The sequence below is a fragment of the Rattus norvegicus genome, chromosome 2 (assembly GCF_021556685.1).
Source record: "Rattus norvegicus strain SHRSP/BbbUtx chromosome 2, alternate assembly SHRSP_T2T, whole genome shotgun sequence".
Taxonomy (NCBI): Eukaryota; Metazoa; Chordata; class Mammalia; order Rodentia; family Muridae; genus Rattus; species Rattus norvegicus.
In genome coordinates this window covers 190,305,362-190,319,100 of record NC_141535.1, presented here as the reverse complement: position 1 = coordinate 190,319,100, position 13,739 = coordinate 190,305,362, and the positions used below count along the sequence as shown (strand labels likewise).

The window sequence follows — 13,739 nt, the reverse complement described above, 5'->3', positions numbered from 1 at the left end:
GTGACAGGGTATATAAAATTTTCTACACTTTGGGGGAAAATAAGGAAAATGATTTTGCTGGCTCGTTACTCTTAGCATCTCTGGATGCTAAATTGATAAAGGAAAGGAATGAGCTGCATGTTAAATTTGACTGGCTCCAGATGCGAAAAACAATCTAAAGATTTCTAAGTGTGCTCTTGAAGATAACCTTCCTTCCAACACCCTTAGAGCTGGAGTTGCAGAAAATCAAACTGAAGCCTTCATTATAAGGTTGGCTGAATTACAGGGGAAATTCAAGTCTCGGCCTTAGAGGATGTCAGCAGTTAAAGTAAGAACATTAATTGGCAAAGATGGGATCCTATAATTTGGGATGGGGATGTGTGGGAAGACCCTGTTGAAGGTAAGAACTTTGAATCTTCAGATTCTCAAGGGTTTACCTCAGTCCCAGCCCTTGAAATACTATTGCCTTTTTCGCCTGAAGAGATTAGTCCCTCACAGTCTGATAAACCAGAAGTGACTTTCTCTGAAGAAAATGCCAGACAAGACAATACTGACGTTCCTCAAGGCCCACCAATAGTTTCTTCTAAACCTATAACCAGACTCAAGGTAAAGCAGGCCCCTAGAGGGGAGGTAGGAAGTGTAGTCCATGAGGAAGTGTGCTACACTACTAAGGAGCTAAGAGTTCTACCTCTTCATCTGAAGGCCACTGGAAGACTGGTTCCAAGCAGTAAGGAGGAGGATCTTAAAGGTCCACCCCCACAATGACACACTTCCTCCAATAAGGCCACACCTCCTAATAGTGCTACTCCCTGGGTCAAGCACATTCAATCCACAAAAGTTGGTCTGACAGGCTGTGAGGACTGTGTGAAATCACTGTTCATGAGATAAAGTCCTCCTCTTGCTGAAGCCCTTTCCTTCTCCCCACACAAAATTCCTGGGGAACTTCCTATTTCTTTGGGGTTTAATGTTTCAAAAGTTTGATAGTCAGGACGGAGAGAAAGAAAGGATCTCTTTAGAACATATTCATTTCTTCCAGGCAGATTATAGTGGGTGGGCTAGGGGTGCCTAGAGAGGGATAATGGAACCAGGCCCTTGTGACTCAGGGAATACCAGGTTAAGCTATCATAGTGGATGAGAGAATTGTGGGAGCTGGAGGTGGAAGAGTGAGGAGGGGGGAGACCAGTTCTAAGTTTTAAATATCCATCAGTAGGAATAATGTGGTGAGAAGGAGGAGGAGGAGGAGGAGGAGGAGGAAGAGGAGGAGGAGGAGGAAGAGGAAGAGGAGGAGGAGGAGGAGGAGGAGGAGGAGGAAAGGCCAGCTGCCATGTCTGAAAGGAGTCTGAGGAGAGGACAAGGGTCTAAACTCTGCAGCTCTGAGTGTAAGAAAACAAACATCCTTGGAGAAAGGCTAGAAGTAATGTTGCTTGTACCTGGCTGTATGTGAGGGGGCACAGTAAAGAAACTGCCGACATGACTGCTTCATGATAATGGTTAAGGTTTTTATTGTAGATATGGAAGAGAGCAGAGAGAAAAGGAAGTTGCCTGAACATGGCCAGGGCTAGGGAAGAGGGAGATGGGAGAGAATATTGGAGGTGGCAAGAGATACAGAACAGCATATCAATGGTAAGAAGGGAGAGGGGGAGAGGGAAAGAGAGAAGGGGGGGGGGACAGAGAGACAGACAGAGACAGAGAGAGAGAGACAGAGAGAAGTGAGAACAGTAGGGCAGGGGAAATCTTTGCCTTTATAAAGAGAACAAGTGGGTATTTGGGAGGGAAGCCTGGGGAAGAGAGAAGGGCTAGGATGCTAATACGAACTTTGAAATATATAACAGATACTTGTGATACTGAGGGAGCCTTTGGTCTGCATCTAAAGATAGGTAGCTTTATGTCCCTTCTGCCAGAGGTAAGGGAAATGACTCCTTTTGGCAGATGGGAACAAGTTTCAACAGTTCCTGAGGAATGCTGACTTTTATCTAACTGCCAGTAGATAGAAGATTGAGCTCTCCCCCAAAGAAGTATCTGTAGTCCAGTTTGAGCTAACTTCTGGATATATGGACCGCCTTTTGGAGTTTGGGGATCTGGAGTTTCCTTTGGACCTGACACTGGTGATGAACTGGATGTAACATTGAGGAAAGGATCTTCTTTGGAAAGGGTTACCTGGTTTGTTTGTAATTATAATTATTGTTTTATTATTTATTATCTTTGCAGGCTTTTACCATGGAACTTGAGCTGGCCTGGGAGTTGCTATGTCATCTAGGATGGCTTCAAACTGACTATGCTCCTGCCTCTGCTTCCTAAATACCAGGGTTTACAGGCTTATGTCATCATATCTGTTGGACAACGTTTTTCTTTCTTTTTAAGATGTGTATGAGTGCCCACAGAAACCAGGGGAGGTGGGTGGGTCCCTTGAAGCTGGAGTGTGAGAAGCCTAGTGTGGGGTCTGTGAACCTCTGCACGTGTAGCTAGTACTCCTGATGGCCAACAAGCATTCTTCCTTCCTTCCTTCCTTCCTTCCTTCCTTCCTTCCTTCCTTCCTTCCTCCCTCCCTCCTTCCCTCCCTCCCTTCTTCCCTCTTTTTCATCCTCTCTTCTCTCTCCTCTTCCTTTCCTTTTCGTCTTCTTCCTCCTGTGCTAATATGGAGCTCAGGGTCGTAAGTTGGCTTACACTTTTTGCAACCTACTTTTAATAAGGGTTAAACTTCTCTTCTAGCCCACCTCCCAGCAGAGGTAGTAGAAGAAAAAAATTCTTAGGATATGGAGGAAGCAGACCTGTTCAGCAGTACTTCTTTGGGGGAGAGCTCAATCTTCCTTGACAGCTGTTCAGTTTTCTGAAGCAAACACCACATATGACTCAGCAGTTGCAAATCAGTCCTCTTGGCAGACAGACACCAGGCATGGACCGGCAGCTGGAGTACAATCCTGAGGAAACCTCAAGCTTACCAGCCAGCCTAAGGTGAGGCTGCTGAAGTGGAAAGCTGGCATAGAAACCTCCCGAGCGGTTCTTTGGTGAGTTTCCCTCAATGGCGGCATTACCACAAGTTGAGCTCAACAAGGCTCTGTAAGGCAAACTAATACTTGCAAATCAAACCAATGCTCAGTGCTTGTCTCCCATTGTCTGTGGGGGTCATATTTATATCCCTTCATCAAGTGTCCTTTCACATGTTTGCTCTATCAAAACATTCTTTCACCTGTGTGCCCCAGGAAAACATCATTTGACATAACTGACTTTCCAAAGAAACTCAGCCATAAGCATGGTAATAAGCAAGCACTCAGTGCTCTCTCTGCAGCCGCTTACCTGGTCTCTGGTGTATGTCTTCGCCATCAAGGCTTTTGTCCAATGGGATCCTTCCATCTTTGGCTCAGACTGAGAGGTGTAGAGGAGTGCTTCTGATGCTTTGAGCTAACCAGTTATCTGTGTTAACTGATGATGAATGTCCTTACCCCCAATGCCAGTGGTTGGGAAAAAAGAAAGAGGCAAGACTTCCAGGTTTCTGCAGACCAGGAGATCCTTGCGGAAGAGATGGGACAGACTCAGAGCTGTAGAGGAGATCTTCCAAAATGTAGGTGGAAAAGGAAAGTGGCCCACAGAAGGGCAGCCTAAAAGTGCCTCGGGTAGCAAGACCAATGGGATTCACAGAAGGTAACCTGGCAACTAAGCTGAGGGCAGATTTAGAGATATTGAGCTAGGAGTAAAGGTAAGGGCACGCTAGGCACTGACGGCTCAGAAGAGCCCAGCCACAGAGCCAATGAGGCAGGTTAAAAATGAGCTAATGTGTGTAGGTCTTTCATCTGAGGATCCTAAATAGCTCCTGAGTAGGTTTGCACCTGTGACCAGCCGGGAGCATGAAGCGGGACAGCACCCCCAACAATATTATTATTACTATTACTTTACTATTACTACTACTACTACTACTACTACTACTACTACTATTATTATTATTATTATTATTATTATTATTATTATTATGTGTTTTTTTTCTTTTTTTTTCGGAGCTGGGGACCGAACCCAGGGCCTTACGCTTGCTAGGCAAGCGCTCTACCACTGAGCTAAATCCCCAACCCCTATTATGTGTTTTTTTTTTTTTTTTTTCCGGAGCTGGGGACCGAACCCAGGGCCTTGCGCTTCCTAGGTAAGCGCTCTACCACTGAGCTAAATCCCCAGCCCCCCTATGTGTTTTTTTTAATTGAAGGTCTCTTACTGGTCCTGCTTCCATGAGTGGCCAAGATCAAGGGAAAGGGGAGGGCAACCAGCTGGTGCAGGGAGGGTCGTTTCCACAGTTCATATACACACAGAACTAAACAGACAAGCACAGAGTCACTATTGTAGTTAGAAGTTGGCAGCACGGAATGGGACGGATGAGGAGTAGGGGTGTTGTTAAAAAATACAGGCTCCCCCCCAACTGGGTGCCTAGGACGGGACTTGGTCTGCTTCAACCCAAGAGGAATCAGAAGATCAAAAGCAGTTTGGGAAGGCCAGATGGAGGGATGGAGGGAAAAGACGGTCCAGGGGGTGGGAGGGATATTTGGCAACTGGGGTGAAGGGATAACCCTCCCCCTGCTGGGATCCCCCCAGTCCCTCCGGTCTAGCAGGAAAAGAGCAGCCTGCAACACCCAAGAGCAAGTCTGGGGCTGCTAGATGCTCCAGGCAGGGGCCTGGAGGTGGCTCACTAAGGCTTGCCCTCCAGGGAAATGACGGTGTTGCCACCTAGTTTCTCTGCCAGGGTGCAAAGGTCCTTGACCTCTTAGTAGCAGTTAGCTTGTAATTCGTGCTTGATTCCTATCAGTTTCTTCTTGACGGCATCCTTGGAGCTGGCATAGATCTTTTTCTCTTAAGGGGTGCACTCTTGGGGTCCTAGAAGATGAATACCAGGTCCTCCTTCTTGCTCTCCTTGGTCTCATAGGTTGCATCATAGAGAGCATAGCGGCAGTCCTTGTCTGGCAGCATCTTGACAAAAGTGGTGTAGGGGTCGTCCACAGTGCCCCACATCTCCTACCAGAATCTCCTCGCCCTCCTCGAGGATGATGTTCTTCTTATCCTCACACAAGACTGCCTTCTTTCATTTCTTCACTTCTGGCGTTGAAGACTTGTGAACTTTCCTGTCATTGAACACCTTGATGACTCCATCAGAGACAGCCACACCAGAGGCCATGTTTTGGAAACAAAAGGGAGACAGAAAAGAGCTACAGAAGAACTGAGCCACCATGGCTGTTGCCGGGATCCGACTGAACCTACAGACAGTATTATAATTCATTCTTTTGTTGCTCAACAAGGCTTCTCAATCTGCTTTTTCTGGGGTTCCCTTTACTTAATCTCTGCTACTTGGCAGTTCCTGCAGAAGGAAGCCTGTTCTGCCTCTCAATTCTTCACATTTAAAGAAGCAACACAAATTATTCTCAAACATTCCTCCAAAATTAAAAAGGAACCCACAATTCAATTTAATTCAGCAAAACCATGTTATTTATTTATTTACCACTGCCATCACCACCCCAAAATAGAGTTTCTTGTGTAACAGCCCTTAGCCATCCTGGAATTTGCTCTGTAGACCAGACTGGCCTTGATCTTACAGGGATCTGCCTGCCTCTGCCTCTCAGAGCTGGGATTAATGGTGTTTGCCACCACTGCCCAGTTTAAAAATATTCTTGTAAATAATGTCTGGTTCACTATTATTTTCGTCTTCCAAATCACCGTACGCTTTTTCTTTTGGCTGCTATCTCAGTGACTTATACAGTTTCAATTTTCCTGGTTTTTTTTTTGACAGATCAATAAAAACAGAATAAAAAATTTAGAAGTGGACTCAAAATTTAGAGAGCCTTGGCATGTGATTGACTTGCCTTTTCTCAGGTCAGCAAGGAAAATGATCAAGTATTCAATAAAGAGTGTGGGAACAACTGTGGGCCCATGGAGAAAAAAAAGAAAATTGAATCATTCCTAACAAATATACATTATATGCTTTCCCAATGGATCAATTATCAAATAGTTCCTACATGAATCAAGAGTGGGAAGGACCTCTCTAAGAGATACCAAGTCTTTAATGCACAAAGGCAAAGGTGGTAACATTAAATTCATACAATTCCTGCTTGGCAGAACCTAATCTAGAAAAGTCAAGTGAAAAGTAGTCCCAAACTGTTTGAAGCTCCATTTCACAGTCCATGGCTAATGTCATTAACATCTTAAGAATGTCATTGAGTCAATAAGGAAAATGCCATTATCAAAGGAGAAAATTGAGTAAGGAGTGTGATCTTAGTTGGGGTTTCCATTTCTGTGAAGAGACACCAAGACCACAGCAACTCTTACAAAAGAAAACATTTAATTGGGGCTGGCTTATGTCTAGTCTGCTGTCATTGTGGACGGAAGTATGGTGGTACACAGACAGACATGGTGCTGGAGAGGGGGCTTATGTCTAGTCTGCTGTCATTGTGGACGGAAGTATGGTGGTACACAGACAGACATGGTGCTGGAGAGGGGCCGAGAATTCTCTATCTGGATCTCCAGGCAGCAGGAAGGAGAGACACTGGGCATGGATCCAGCATCCCTGACCTCAAAGCCCACCTGCAGTGACATATTTCCTCCAACAGGGCGGCACCTCCCAATGGTGTCATTTCCTATGAGGCTATGGAGGCCATTTTTATTCAAAACACCACAAGGGTAAAATGTTCATAAGAAAAGAAAATCCAAGCAGCCCCTGATGAGGAAAAATCAATCTCAATCTCGTTAAGATAAACACAAATTCAAACTGCAACATTTACTATTAAATAAGCAAATATGTAAGTATAATGCACATGTGACAAAGAAGGGGAATGGATGCTGGCATGTGTAGGTGACAATTTAACCATCAACTTTGTTACTCTGTGCACTTGTTTTGCTGAATCAGGAAATTGGCAGACACCTAAATGCAGTCAGTGGGGAAATTGCTAGCCTGTGGCGTAGTTGTACAATGGAATACTATACAGTTGTAAAAAGTGAATGGAGTATTTAGAAAATTGATATTACAAGATTGCCAAAATAGATAATGAAGTGTCGATAAGATTCACAGTATGCTGTCCTTTTCTGTGTAGAAAGGAAAAATTCAAAATGCAATGCTTTTTTAGTTTAAATGTATGGAAAACACGTAATTACTAGTTAGAGAAGGCAAGAACAATAAAGGAGAAAACATAAGATATGTAAAGTGTATAACTATTCAATCAATTTTGAATCACAGAAATACATTATTTATCTTAAACATTAAGTTCCCTACCTGCCTTATGTCGTCACTGAATAATGTTCTCTCCACAAATGCTACACAGGAAACAGACTTTTATCCCAGTCCTGCTCTAGAATGCTTCCAGAGCCTCAGATTCCTCAGAACAGAGCTCTGAGGAGCATAGGTGGCACATGGGATGATAAACAGTCACTACATGTGTTAGGTCCATAACATATTTAGGCTGATCTTCATAGCTCCCTTCATAGCCTCATGATGGCAACTTCATTTTGCAGAAGAAGAAATGGGACCTTGAATTGCTCAGCCCATGTCACAAAGACTGTGAGAAGGAGCCAGCATCTTAACTCAGACTGATCCCAGAGGCTTGATTACTAAGCACAGTGTCCCTCAAACACGCTGAAAAGACATTGTCCATAAGATTAATGTCACCAGCAGAAGGAGCAGGGGACTTAGCTTGTGCCCCATGCCTACAGCCCGAGTTCTGTGCGTTGCCCTCTGTTTAGGTAAAGCCAAGACATTAATTTACAGAAAATAAAGGTCAATATGAAGCAAAGTTGAACTTTATTAAAGACAAATATAGTTAAGTATAGGCATTGTGTGTGTGTGTGTGTGTGCACATGCATGTGTGCTCAAATGCACATGTATATGCATGTGTGTTAGACAAGAAGGGGAAAAGCTTAAGGAAAGAAAATACAGACTCCTTATATGGGAAACTTCAGTGGAGGGGAGCCATACTTGTGAGTTAAGGAAGGGGAAGGTGGGGAATTCCAAAAATGGGTTGAGATTTTCCCAGAATAGGGTTTATTCCCTTTTCTCTCCTTATATTGAGTTTACCAATATATGTCAGATGCAGAATGGCGATACCATTATAATGAAGTAAACTATACTTAGTAACCACCTTTGTCAACCATCTTGGTCCCAGACTACTTTGAGTGGCCTGGGCATTTAGTAGTTGAATGGTCACATAATATCCTGTGTTGATACAACTGTGAGGTTACATTAGCCTCCAGCCATTGTTAACCTAACCTCCTTTTCTCTCTAAGTCTATATCTCCATATTCTGTACACATTACTTACTGTTTTTATTATCATTGCTGATAGTTAAGTACTTGTGCTATGTCACAGAGTTCAACATAGTATATATGCACATAGACTTATTTAATCTTAATTAGCTCTAAATATATTACCGTCCATAGAATTTTTTTTATTCAGGGCAACACTAAAATCTGCCCTACTTATGACTACATTATGTGCTATTTTTATGGTCTGAATCTAAATGTCCCCCCCCATAGACTCACAGTTTAAACATTTGATCCTTGGCTTGTGACCATATTGAGAGGTGGGGAGGATAGAACCTTTAGGAGCCTACTTATTGGGTGCATATCTTTAGAGATGGGCTTATGAAGGTGATTAATAGCTGTTGATTCCTGCCTCTCACTACCTGCTTCCTGGTCTGCCATGATAGGAGCAGCTTCTAGTTCACATTCCTACCACCATGAGCCAACTTTTCCCACAGTGCCCACTCTTCAGCCTAAGCTGACTGAAACCAGCAGGTGAAAGAAGTCTTTTATTTCATGAGTTCTTTCTGTCAGATGCTGAAGTTACAGCAGTTAAAAGTAACTAATATGGAGAATTGCTACCAGGAGTGGGGCGCTTTGTGTTAGTATAACCTTAGTGGCCTACTTCTACTGCTTCCTTCAGGCTTCAGCATCTCCCAGAATAAGCACTTTTAGTTGGACAATAATATTCAAATCATGAGTCAGAGGAGATGTTTCAGATACAAACTGTTAATAGCTGTTTTTTTAAAGTTTCATGAAAAATATTTAAGGACGTGTTAATACTTATGACTGGATACAAACTGAGCGTGGTGCTGTCTTCATTCTGTGAGAGGTTAGAGAACTTTAGTGCTGGTGAAATTCCACTCCAGATTTTAACAATGTATGTTTCTAGTTCCACCACAGTGGTGGGTCTCAGCTGCTTGATGGTCTATGCTTTCTCTGTTAACACCATCAAACAGTTGGTACTGTTGTTGTTTAAACATGCTTCTTTCCTGGGCCTCCAACTATGCTGTCTGTTCCATCAAACAGGTTAGTGTGTGCTTTTCCTGTGGGGATTTTCTTCTTAGCTCTCATGAAGAGACGTTCATGTATAGATACCCTCTGAACTCAATTGTGCATGGAGAAGCCATTCCCAGGAAGCCACATTCAGTTATACTACAGCAGTGATTCATTTCCCCCGAACCACAAAAATGTCATTTAAGCACATGTACACATTTCACCTGCCCATAAAACTAACCCTGAGTTATACTCTAAGATTAGAGAGAGTAAAAGAGAGAGGGTTGCTATATTCTCTTCACTTCAGATTTACAAAATTCTCCTTATTCTAAAGTCATAGAGCTGACACGGGTATGTTTAGGTCTCAGACTCTGCATTATTTTGATCATTGAAGAGAACTTATGTTTCATAGGACTTCTTTCAGACCATCTAGGGAATTTGACTCAATAGGTAGAAGGTGTGCACAACATACATGGGGCCCTGAGCTCAAGTCCGAGAGAGAGAGAGAGAGAGAGAGAGAGAGAGAGAGAGAGAGAGTAGAAAGAGGAGGAGAAAGAGGAGGAGGAGGAGGAGGAGGAGGAGGAGGAGGAGGAGGAGGAGAAGAAGAAGAAGAAGAAGAAGAAGAAGAAGAAGAAGAAGAAGAAGAAGAAGAAGAAGAAGAAGAAGAAGAAGAAGAAGAAGAAGAAAGAAGGGGAAGGTGGGAGGGTTAAACTGGCAAAAAAAAATTGTGTCTCATATAAAGCTCCCACTATGTGACAAGCACTCTGCCCTGTGTGGAGGACACAGAATGATATCTAGTTCTTGCATTTAGGACTCTTTCCATTGACCAAGGAGTTCCTTCAGTGGTTAGGGCAGAGCTGACTGTAAACTGCAGGCATCTTTCTCATGTTTCCTAGTCCCAGAAATCATTTCGCAAGCTGCCAAAGCAGGCAGTTTGAAAAGGCACAGGTAGATGGTGGTGGCTGAGTTTACCACACCCCTGTTATTGTTCCGGGTAAAAGGCAGGAGAGCAAAGAGGCCGAGAAACAGCAGATGACTCTTTTTAATTTGCTGGCAATTAATTCTTTCACTTGCTTTAAATTAAAACGTTCAGCTTTTCCAAGTCACTCATCAACAACTGTTAACATCAGAGTCTCTTCAGCATTTGGAAGGCACTGAGTGTAAACAGCCCATTACCTTGCAATGAAAGATAACTTGTAAAACCTTGATTAAACAGAATGCTCTGGAATGAGTTTTACTGCTTCATTGATTCGTCCACTTATTAGAGCCTTAGTCAGAAAACTCTGTTTTCCTTCCTTAACACACATGCCCATTTATTTGTGCATTCTATCAATTAATCAACATGACACTGCAGAGTGGCTATGTATATTTGCTGGAGCCAACCAAACTGCCTGGGCCAACACTTATTAGTCACTTCTGTGGCCAGATGCTTGCCCACTCTATGCTTCTGTTTCCTCAGGTATAAATTGGAAGTGACAGAGTCACCTACAGATTCCACAGCATAAGTGTAGTGCATAGTAGGTCCATACAATTGCTACTGTTACTATTACTCACTCCCTCTAGCCTACACACAAGAGAGCAGGAGGCACATTGAGGACAGAGACCTTGAGGCTTCAGGATATACACCAGAATCACCTGGAATATTTGCTCCCCTATAACTCGCTGGGCCACGTAGCCAGAGTTTCCAATTCAGAAGGTGGGGTTTGGCTTAAAATGTGCACTTGCGCTCCCAAGTGAAGCTGTGGGTGTAGGGCTCATGAAAAGCCATGACTGGACTCTTGCAGCTTCAAGTACAGCCCTCTGATCAACAACGTCATTGTTGTCAGGGACGTGAAAGAAAGGCAGCCTCTCCTGGCCCGACCTCAGACTACAGAGCCAGAATATGCATTGTGTGAATTCTACGAATGTTTATGTATGTGTGTGTGTGTGTGTGTGTGTGTGTGTGTGTGTGTATGGATGCGTGTGCACATGTATGTGCCTGCATGGGGAAGACAGAGGTCAATCTCAGCTGTCATTCTTCAGGAGCCCTCCATTTGTTGTCTCACTGGGACCTGAGCCTCAGTGATTTTGTTAGACTGCAGGCCATCAAGCCCATGGATCCTCCTCTCTCTATTTCTCCAGCCCTGGGACTACAAGCATCACCACACATCCAGCATTTATCTGGGCCCTGGGATACTTGGGTAGTCTTTTGTCAACTTGGTACAGACAAGTGTTGTCTGGGAAGAGGAACTTTAACTGAGGAAAATGCCCCATCAGATTGCCTAGAGGCATGTCTGTAGGGCATTTATTCATTAATTATAGAATTGGAACAGGCAATGCCACCGGGCATGTGATCTAGGATTGTATAAAAGACCAGGCTAAAACCAGGGGGTGGCCCACACCTTTAATCACAGGCAGCACCGAGGAGGCAGGGGCAGGTGGGTCTCTGAGGGTTTGAGGCCAACCTGGTCTACAGAGTGAGTTCCAGGTCAGCTAAGGCTACACAGAGAAACCCTGTCTTCAAAAACCAAAAAGAGACAAAGGGGGAGGAAGGAATGAATGAATGAAGGAAGGAAGGAAGGAAGGAAGGAAGCAGGCAGGTTAAGCAAGCTATGGGAAGCCTTCAGGAAGCAGCTTCCTTCATGGCTTTGGCTTCAGGTCCTGTCTGTCTTCAGGTTCCTGACTTCCAGTTCCTCCCTCCATGATGGACTGTATAACCTATAAGCCAAATAAACCCTTTTTACTCCTTAAGCTGCTTTTGGTTGTGGTGTTTTATCATAGCAATAGAAATGCACACCAAGATGTGTGGCTCGAACAGGTCTTCATGTTTGCACAGCAAGTTCTCTACCGACTAAGCCACCTCTTAACCCTAGAGTCTGCATCCTAGGAGGTGATGTGTGTGCTCATTAAAGTCTGAACGATCTTGCCCCAGCACAAGCCAGAATGTCAGGCGGCCCTCAAATAAGGTCATGCTCTATGAAATCAAGCCAGGAGACACAGTCGGGCTTAGTTAGCTCCCATTAAAACGTCCGATTCTGTCCTTTAATTCTCATCCACACCCCCAAGTGCCTGTGCTCGGGAGGTACCAGGAAGTCATGAGTGAGTCCAAGCTCTCAGATAAGCAACTGAGCTAAAAATCAATTTCCCATCCAATTTTGCTAAAGCAAGCAAGCAAACAAAAAACAAAGAAACAAACAACAACAACAAAACAGTATTCTAAGAAACCGAAATATGGAACCAGAATGAAGACAGATTCAGGGAAATCAGGATGCTCACAGGAGTGTAAAAGAACATGCTGGAAAGATGTGTCATGAGGACGTTTTCCTGGACCTGGGCCGATTTGTTGTTTTAGGCCAGTTCTATGGATAACTACTTCCTTTCCTGATTGCTCTAATTAGATAAAGGGACCCATTTTTCTGTGGTAAGATTTCTGCTTTAAAAGATGGGTGGAAAGTGAATACAGCAATGCTGTCCCTGTAGGGTTTCTGAATGCACTGAATGACTGTGCAATTTTCCCAAATACAGTTCCCAGGGATGTGTGCACTGTGGGGTTGGCTCTGGTAATGAATGTTTTCAGTAGTTCCTATTATGGATTCCAAACAAAGGGCCAGGCTCTGCCCTGACCCCTCAACTGATGAAAAAGGAAGTCTGGCATTCAAAATGGCAGCAGGAACCGGAGCTGATTGCTCCAGACTGGGTTGAGTCCTTAGCACCCAGCTGCTAAGAACCTGGGCCTGCCTGGGTTGTTTGCTTACCTGAGCATTTTATTCCTTTATCTACATCTAGAAGATTCACTCCTGTGAAAACTGACTTGCAAACAATAGTGTCAAAGACTCTCAGAGCCAACAGCATCCTTAGCTCATCTCTCCCTCTTAAAGATACAGAAAAGGGGAGCGATTCAGTGTGGCTGATACAGGTAGCTTGTGGCAGAGACTGAAGCAAACCTCAACTCTGTGGCCACTCCCCAGCATCGTGCATGCTCTCCCTTTGACCTGCCCTCCCAGTCTCCTTGTAGATGAACTGATTTGGGGGATAACCAAGAACTCCTTGTACCAGTCAACAGCTCTTCCTTATGTTTTTCTGCTCCTAAGTCTTAGCCCAGAATCCTATTTTCTTGGTCTGTTCAAAGTAGAGAACACAGCACACAAATATCATGGCTAAAGAGTCAAGACAGCCAGGCGGGCATTCGGGAGCAAGAGGGAGTCAGGTGGGTGTGTGACCAGAAGCAGGCTGCTACCCTGGGTTCTATTGGAAACGGGAGTGCATAATCTTCTCATAGGGAATTGATGCCTCCACGAGAGAGACAAATTTGAGGACTGAAGATTTCTGGGCATATTTGTATCTAAAGAGATGGTGGATTTTTGTATCTGCATTGATACGTGAAATCCTTTACACTTTAAATATTAGTTCATATTTTTAAATTTTTTTCAAACAGTGGTAGGCTAATCAAAACCCAGGAGCTGCCAATTAGCATCTGCAGCACAGGGACGGGAGAAGGTGACCACTCAAAGCAAGCCAGCAAGCTTGAGC

The 13,739-nt window shown here is 44.0% G+C and overlaps 1 pseudogene across 1 annotated transcript; it reads right to left on the bottom strand.

Moving 5' to 3' along the window:
• Positions 1–4,601: 4,601 nt before the first annotated feature.
• On the bottom strand, positions 4,602–5,877 carry Cfl1-ps9 (cofilin 1, pseudogene 9; annotated as a pseudogene). Its single transcript, XR_015678256.1, has one exon. The product of XR_015678256.1 is annotated as a cofilin 1, pseudogene 9 (transcript).
• Between the last annotated feature and the right edge of the window lie 7,862 nt (positions 5,878–13,739).